We start from the raw sequence: 7291 nt of genomic DNA on the forward strand, positions 1-7291 counted from the left end.
CAATTAACCACTAAGAAGAATATATGCAGTGTATTATTTGTTGAAACTGTACTTCCGATTTGATTTGAAACTGTCTCATTGCTGTTTATCAATAAAACTTTGGAAAAAAAAAGAAGCTATTAGAATTGATACACAAATTTTGTAGCATAGCAGGATAAGAAATCGATACTCAAAATTCAATAGCAATCCTCTACACACATAACAAACACACCGAGGGAAATTATAGAAACAATACCTTTTACAATAGCACCGTGAAAATGAAATACCTTGCAATTCACTTAACTAAAGAAGTCAAATATCTTTTTATGGAAAATTACAGTACTCTGAAAAAAGACATTCCAGAGGATTTCAGAAAAAGGAAAGATATTACCTGCTGCTGGATAGGAAGAATAACCATTGTGAAGATGGCCATACTCCCAAAATTGTTGTACAGATTTAATGGTAATTGATGTTGAAAATTTTTTTCATTTCTTCTTTTTGGCCATTTGTGTGATTTTTTTTAGGAAATATCTACTGAAATTTATTGTCCATTTTTATATGTTATTGGGATACCTTTTCTATACTGGATATCAATCCCTTTGTTGATTTCCATGTATCATATCATCTTTGCATCCCTGTGATGACTCCCACTTGGCCATGCTAAATAATCCTTTTAATGTCCTGTGGGATTTATTGTGCAAATATTTTGTTGAACATCTCTGTATCTATATTTATCAAGAACAGTGCCCTGTAGTTTTGTTTCCTTTTCTGATTTTGATATAATACTAATATGTTTTATATACATTGCAAATATGTTCTCCCAATCTGTAGATTGTCTGCACCCATGGTAGATTGTTTGGGCTACTGTGCACAAGCTTTTTAGTGTGATAAATCTCCATTTGTCTATTTTTGCTTTTGTTTCCCATACTTTTAGGATATTTTCTTTTTAAAATATCTTGTCCATCTAATCTCTTTAAGTATTTCCCCTGTCTTTTTTTTTTCTACCAGCTTCACATTGTGAGTGAATTTTTATGAGAGATAAGTATGTAGCTTCATTTTTATGCTTATGGATATCCAGTTTTCCCAATACTGTCGAAAAGCCTTTCTTTTCTGTCATGCTTATTCTTAGCACCTTTGTTGAAAATTAGTTGTTTGAAAAAGCCTGGCTTTGTTTCTCCCGCTGTCTTCCATTGATCTGTCTGATTGTATCCAACTCTATGATGATTTGATTACTTTAACTTTGCACTGTGCTCTGAAATCAAGTAATCTAGAGTTTCCTCTTTTGTTCTTTTTGCTTTGTTCTTCAGGCTATTTGGGTTTTTTGTGACTCTACAATAAATGTACAATTTTTTTCTGGTTCTTGGAAGACTTCCCTGGGATTTTCATAGGGATTGCATTGAACCTGTAAATTTCTTTAAGTAGTATAAACATTTTAACAGTATTGATACTTCCAATACATGGATAGATGTCTTTCTACATTTTGTGTCTTCTTTACCTTCAGTGTCTTTAATGAATTTTTATAATTCCATTGTAAAGATCTTGTATCTCTTAGGTTAAACTTATTCCTAGATGTTTTATTTTATTTTTAGCTCTTTAAATGGCATTGCTTATTGTGGGACTGTCCTGTTTCAAGGTTGTATATGGTGAGATTTTTGGACTTATGTGCAAACATGAGAAGTATAGAATTCTTTATCCTATTTTTAAAAATATAATCTAATTTTTAAATGTTTTTATCATATTATGTAGGGACTTAAAGTTCAACATATCAATACTTGATGAAAAATACCTGTTCCTTATTATGCCTAAGATGTTTGAAATGCAGTGAGATAGTGAGGTTAAGCTTGATAGCCTAAATCGTTTGATAATAACAATAAGCTTGTCTTCTGGATGGTTAATGACCTAAGTTTGCAGACCAAAATTAGAGAAAAAGGAGGGCTACAAGGAAAGCCATCATTTTGGCCCTAACCTTCTAAGGTCAATTAAGACTCAGGACATATGAGAACTTGTACTGTAACATCATGTACCTCAGTAGTGTCCCAAATTTTCTGATCAAGAAGATTATGGGGCCAAAGAGGAAAGTGATTGATGACATAGAGTGTGCTTAAGGAGAGTCACATGGGGAGAAGACACTCTTTCAGGCTTTCACAGAGAGCACATTGGCCAAGCAATGGCCGTGACTCATCCACATGGCTGCACTGATAAAGGTTCTACAATCTGAGGTACAGGATCTCAGGATAAATCCTGAGGGCATTTCACTGACCTTCTCAGACCAAAAAGCTACAACTCTTGATGCACAGGTCCTGTTTTACCTTGGTCTTAACCACCCAGTAGAAAAGTATGAAGATGAAGTATAGGAAGTAAAGCCATGTTGTTATGTTGAACTGTGTGGGACTCAGGTCAATAATTTCTGACATTGCCAGTTAAACAGAAGACCCAATGCTATTATGGGCTACTGGACTCTTTTAGAATATTTTGCTGAGTTTACACACCTATAATATTCAATAATGGAACTTAGAAAAAATGGGGTATACCGATGAATGTCCATTTTGTATTTGTGTATTCAAAGTGGTTAGGATAGATATATAGTTGCATTCTCTTAATGAATAGAATGATTTGTTCTAATGGTGTTTGTAAATAGGATCTCAAGTCCGCATCTTGTACAGCAATTAACCAATAAGAAGAATATATGCAGTGTATTATTTTTTGAAAATAAAATAAAATAAATAAATAAATAGATAAATAAATGGCGTTGCTTTGGCCCTGCCTCTGGGCATGCTGGGCAAGCCATGGAGACCAGGTGTGGTGGCGCACGCCTGTAATCCTAGTGCTGGGGAGGCTGAAAACAGGACGATTGCTATGAGTCTGAGCTGCATAGTGAGACCCTGTAGCAAATAAATAAATAAATAAATAAATAAATAAATAAATAGTGGTATTGATTTTAGTTTTTAAAAATCATTTGCTATTGGCATGTGGCAATACTGCTGACCCTTGTATGTTAACCTTGTGTGCTGCAACTTTGGTGAATTCATTTATTCTAATAATTTTGGTGGAGTTTTGGGCACTTTCTATATAAGATCATGGCATCTGTAGTGACAATTTGACTTCCTTCCAATTTGGATGCCATACTTTCTTTCTCCTGCCTAATTGCTCCGGGTAAGACATCCTTCGCTACATGGAGTGAAAGTGATTAAAGTAGGCATCCTCATGAAGTACCAGATCTTAGAGAGAATGCTTTCCACTTTCCTCCTTCAGTATGATGTTACCTATTAGCTTATTGTATTTTTTGTTTTGTTTTTTAGCTTATTGTAAATGGCTTTTATTATGTTGAAGTGAGTTCCTTATATGCCTCATTAATTCAGTGTTTTATCACAAAGGGATATGGAATTTTGCCCACTATTATTTCTGCATAAATTGAGATAATGTGGTTTGAGTCCTTCATTCTGATGGTGTGGGTTAACACATTTATCAGTTTACTATATTGCTTTATCTTGTGCACCCCTGGGATGAATCCCATGATTGTGAAGAATAATTTTTTTACTCTACTACTGACTTTGGCTTTCTAATATTTTAGTGTGCATTTCTGGACCTGTATTCATCAAAAAACAGTGACCTGTATTTTTTATTTATTTGATTCCTTATCTGGTTTTGGTATCAAAGTGACTCTAGCCTCATATAATGTGCTTGAAAGAATTTCTTCTGTTTTTTTGAATAACAAGGAAAATGAAATTAGTTCTTCTTTAAAGGGATGAGAGACTTTCAGTCAGTCTAATGGTTACCAATCTGCTCAAGTTTTCTGCTTTTTCATGATTCTGTCTATGTAAGATATATGTGTCTAGGAATTTGTCATTTTGTTAGACTCTCCAATTTGCTGGCATATAGTTCATAATCTCTAGTGATATTTTGGGTTTTTTGGTTATTTTATTTTATTATTTTTATTTTTTTCATAATTCTATTGATAAACAGCAATGAGACAGTTTCAAATCAAATCGGTAGGACAGTTTCAATAACCAACACACTTCTAGTGATATTTTGTATTCCTGTGGTATCATTTATAATGTTTATTTTTGATCTCTGAATTTGTCTTACTCCTTTTCTTAGTGTAGCTAGGGATTTTTCTATATTATTTAATATTTTTTGAAGAACTGGCTCTTGTTTTATTGATCTTGTGTATTTTTTTTCTATTTCCTTTTCATTTACTTCTCTTATTTTTTATTATCTCCTTCCTTCTACTAATTTTAGGTTTAGTTTTTTTGGTTTTTCTATTCCTTCATCTGGAGTGATGGGTTATTTAAGATCTTTCTATTTTATTTATGTGGGATTAATTGCTATAAACTTCTTTCTTAATGCTTCTTTTGCTGAATCCAATAGGTTTTGGTATGTTGTGTTTCCATTTTCATTTGTCCCCCCCAAAAAAAAATTTTCAATTTGTTTATTGATCTACTCACAATCCAAAACATGTATTCCAGACTTTCTCTTCTTACTGACTTCCAGCTTTGTTGCGTCATGGTAAGCTAAGATAGTTTATATAATTTCAAATTATTAAAAATTTGTTAGTTCTTCTTTGATGGTCTCACATGGGAACTATTCTGGAGAATGTTCCATGTGCTGGTAGGAAAAATGCATGTTCAGCATATGGATGGAGTAATTTGTAGATGTCTCTCAGGTGCATTTGTCCTATGGTACAATTTAAGTTTCTTTTCTGATTTTCTGTTGGATTATCTGTCCATTACTTAAAATAAAATGTCATAAATCAACAAATATTGCTGTAGTGGAAGCTCTCTCTCCCATTAGATCTACTATTACTTGCTTTATATAGTTAGATGCTCTAATATTAGGTACATTATTGTTTTCTTGCCATTATTATATCATGACCTTCCATGTCTCTATTGCTTTTGACTTAAATTTATCTGATAGGAGTATAGCACCCCTGATTTGTTTTGGATTCCATTTTCATGGGATTATTCAATGATTCAACAATTCAATAATTTAAATTATTCAATTTAATCCCTTCAATTTTAGTATCTGTCTGTCCTTAGAGTTGAAGTGAGCTTGTTATAAGTATCATATAGCTGAGTCTCTTTGTTTTTTCTTTTTCTTTTACTTTTTTTTTTTTTTTTTTTTTTTGTGGAACCAGGGATTGAACTCAGGCCCTTGCGCTTTCCAGGCAAGCACTTATTCTATGGAACTATCTCCCCATCCTCTTTTTTTTTTTTTTTTAATTCATTCAGTCTTATCTTTTTATTGGAGAATTCAAATTCTATTTCCATTTAAAGTAATTATTGATAGATGAAGTCTTACTATAGCTGTTATGTAACTTGTTTTCTAGTTTTGTTGTAGATCCTTTCTTTATGCCTCTTACAATTCACTAAAAGTATTATTCCCTCTCTCTCCATTATCATACTTTCTTGATCTGTGACTTGAGTACCAGGTACTTCTGCTCTAACTGCTTAGAATAACAGGGGATAGCCCAACTCCAAAGTCATCATATCATTAGCACTGTGCTTCTGAAACCCCAGTAGACTTTGCCATGCTGCTCCATCCAGGTCACTCTTAATGTGAAAAGGGAGATTCTTAATTAATTGGACAGAGCCCAGTTAGATACTACTGCTCGCTACTCCCCTCTGTGGTGTTCACACCATCTGATCAGCAGTGCACTATCGGACAAGGCATTTTTGTGGTTATTCATGCAAACTGTGTGTGTGAAGAGGCAGCAGCTGTGTTCTATACTGAAACTATAGGTGTGCCTACCCAGGATCAGAATCTCATGCTCCATAGTTTTGCATATGGAGTAATAGCCCTGGCTATTACTCCTAAGGCAGATTTTCTATAGGAGCAGGAGTGAAATGTGGCCCAGGGTGACAGCTGGAACACAGGGTTATCAAGGGAGCCCCAAGCATACCCCTGCAGTGTGGCAGTGTTGGAGCTGCAGAATTTGTTCCCTGCCATTGGTGGAGTGGTGGCATGAACCCCAGGAATGACTACCCTTGTTCTTGGCATTTTAGGGAGTCTTCAGGTATCCAAACCTGCTCCTGGCCTCAACTTGCAGGCCCCCAGCTCTCTCAGTTCTTAAGCATGACACCTTCAGATCCCCTGTGTTACAATATTGTATCTCTACAATGTGGAGTACTTAGCAGATTTGAGTCATTTTCTTTATGCAGAGCTAGTATGTTTGCTAGGCAAGTGTCCCCTGAGCTATTACAGTGGCATGTAATGTTGTAGAGTCTCAGTGAATTCTGAGCCTTAGAGCAGGCTAAATTCTGGCTGTCTGAATCTTGGGGATTCACTGAGAATGATGTGAATTGCTTTTCCCAAGCCAGATTTAAGGTTACTTACTAGGCTAAAAGCCTACAAGGCTGGTAAGCCAGAATTGCCCATATCTGTGCTGACTATTTCCCAAGACCCTTTTGCTCTTAGGCCAGGGGAAATTTTCCCCTCCCTGGGCATGGAGCTCAGATGACTAATGCAGGCATATTTTGTTTCTCTTGCTATATTGTCCCAGATTTTGGAACTTACAAAGTTTCTGCTTTCTCCTATTGTTTTTCAATGTTCTTTCATGTAGCTATATACCTGTTGTGTGGGTCCTTCTTGAAGAGGAGGATGTGAATTATCTTACTTCTATTCAGTCACCTTGCTCCTCTTCTCTGTTTGCCTAAGAGGTTCTTTACTATCTTGAGACCTAGCAGGCTTTTTAAAAATTAATGTTATTTGATAATTTGGTTATAAAATATACTTTATTTTACAAATATTTTTGTGTAACACAGAAATGAAAGTGTTAGTGCTGAGACAAAGATGAAATGAGGAATGTGCCAACAGCTGTTACTCTTCAGTAAAAGTTAGATAATTACAGTTCTGTTGATTGTGTGTTAAATTGACTTAGCAAAAGAATCTTTGCTCTATAACAAGAGCAAAGATTCATTCCCTGACACATATACAAACCATAATAAGGCATTAGATATTTTTTCAAAAACAAAAGGCTCCGTTGCATAGTCAGCCAGCCAGAGGGCTAAGAACTAAAGGGCAGCTCAGTTATGCCCTGTGATCAGAAGGAAGTGAGAGGAGAGAAGCCAGCTTTTGAGTGAACTAAACATTTACCTCTTCCCAGGATGCATGTTTCCTTTGGAGGCTGGCTTAGTTACTTTCTTATTGTTGGGAAAAAATACCTGACAGCCACAAGTCAAAGGAAGGAAAGAAGGTTTATATTACCTCAGAGTTTGTAGAGGTTTTAGTCCATTGTCAGCTGGTTTGAAAGCAGGGTAGCATGATAAAGAGGTCTGTCAGAGGAAACAGTCCATGGCATTGCAGGCATGAAACA

Source organism: Octodon degus, unplaced genomic scaffold (genome assembly GCF_000260255.1).
Source record: "Octodon degus isolate 3935 unplaced genomic scaffold, OctDeg1.0 scaffold00004, whole genome shotgun sequence".
Classification (NCBI taxonomy): Eukaryota; Metazoa; Chordata; class Mammalia; order Rodentia; family Octodontidae; genus Octodon; species Octodon degus.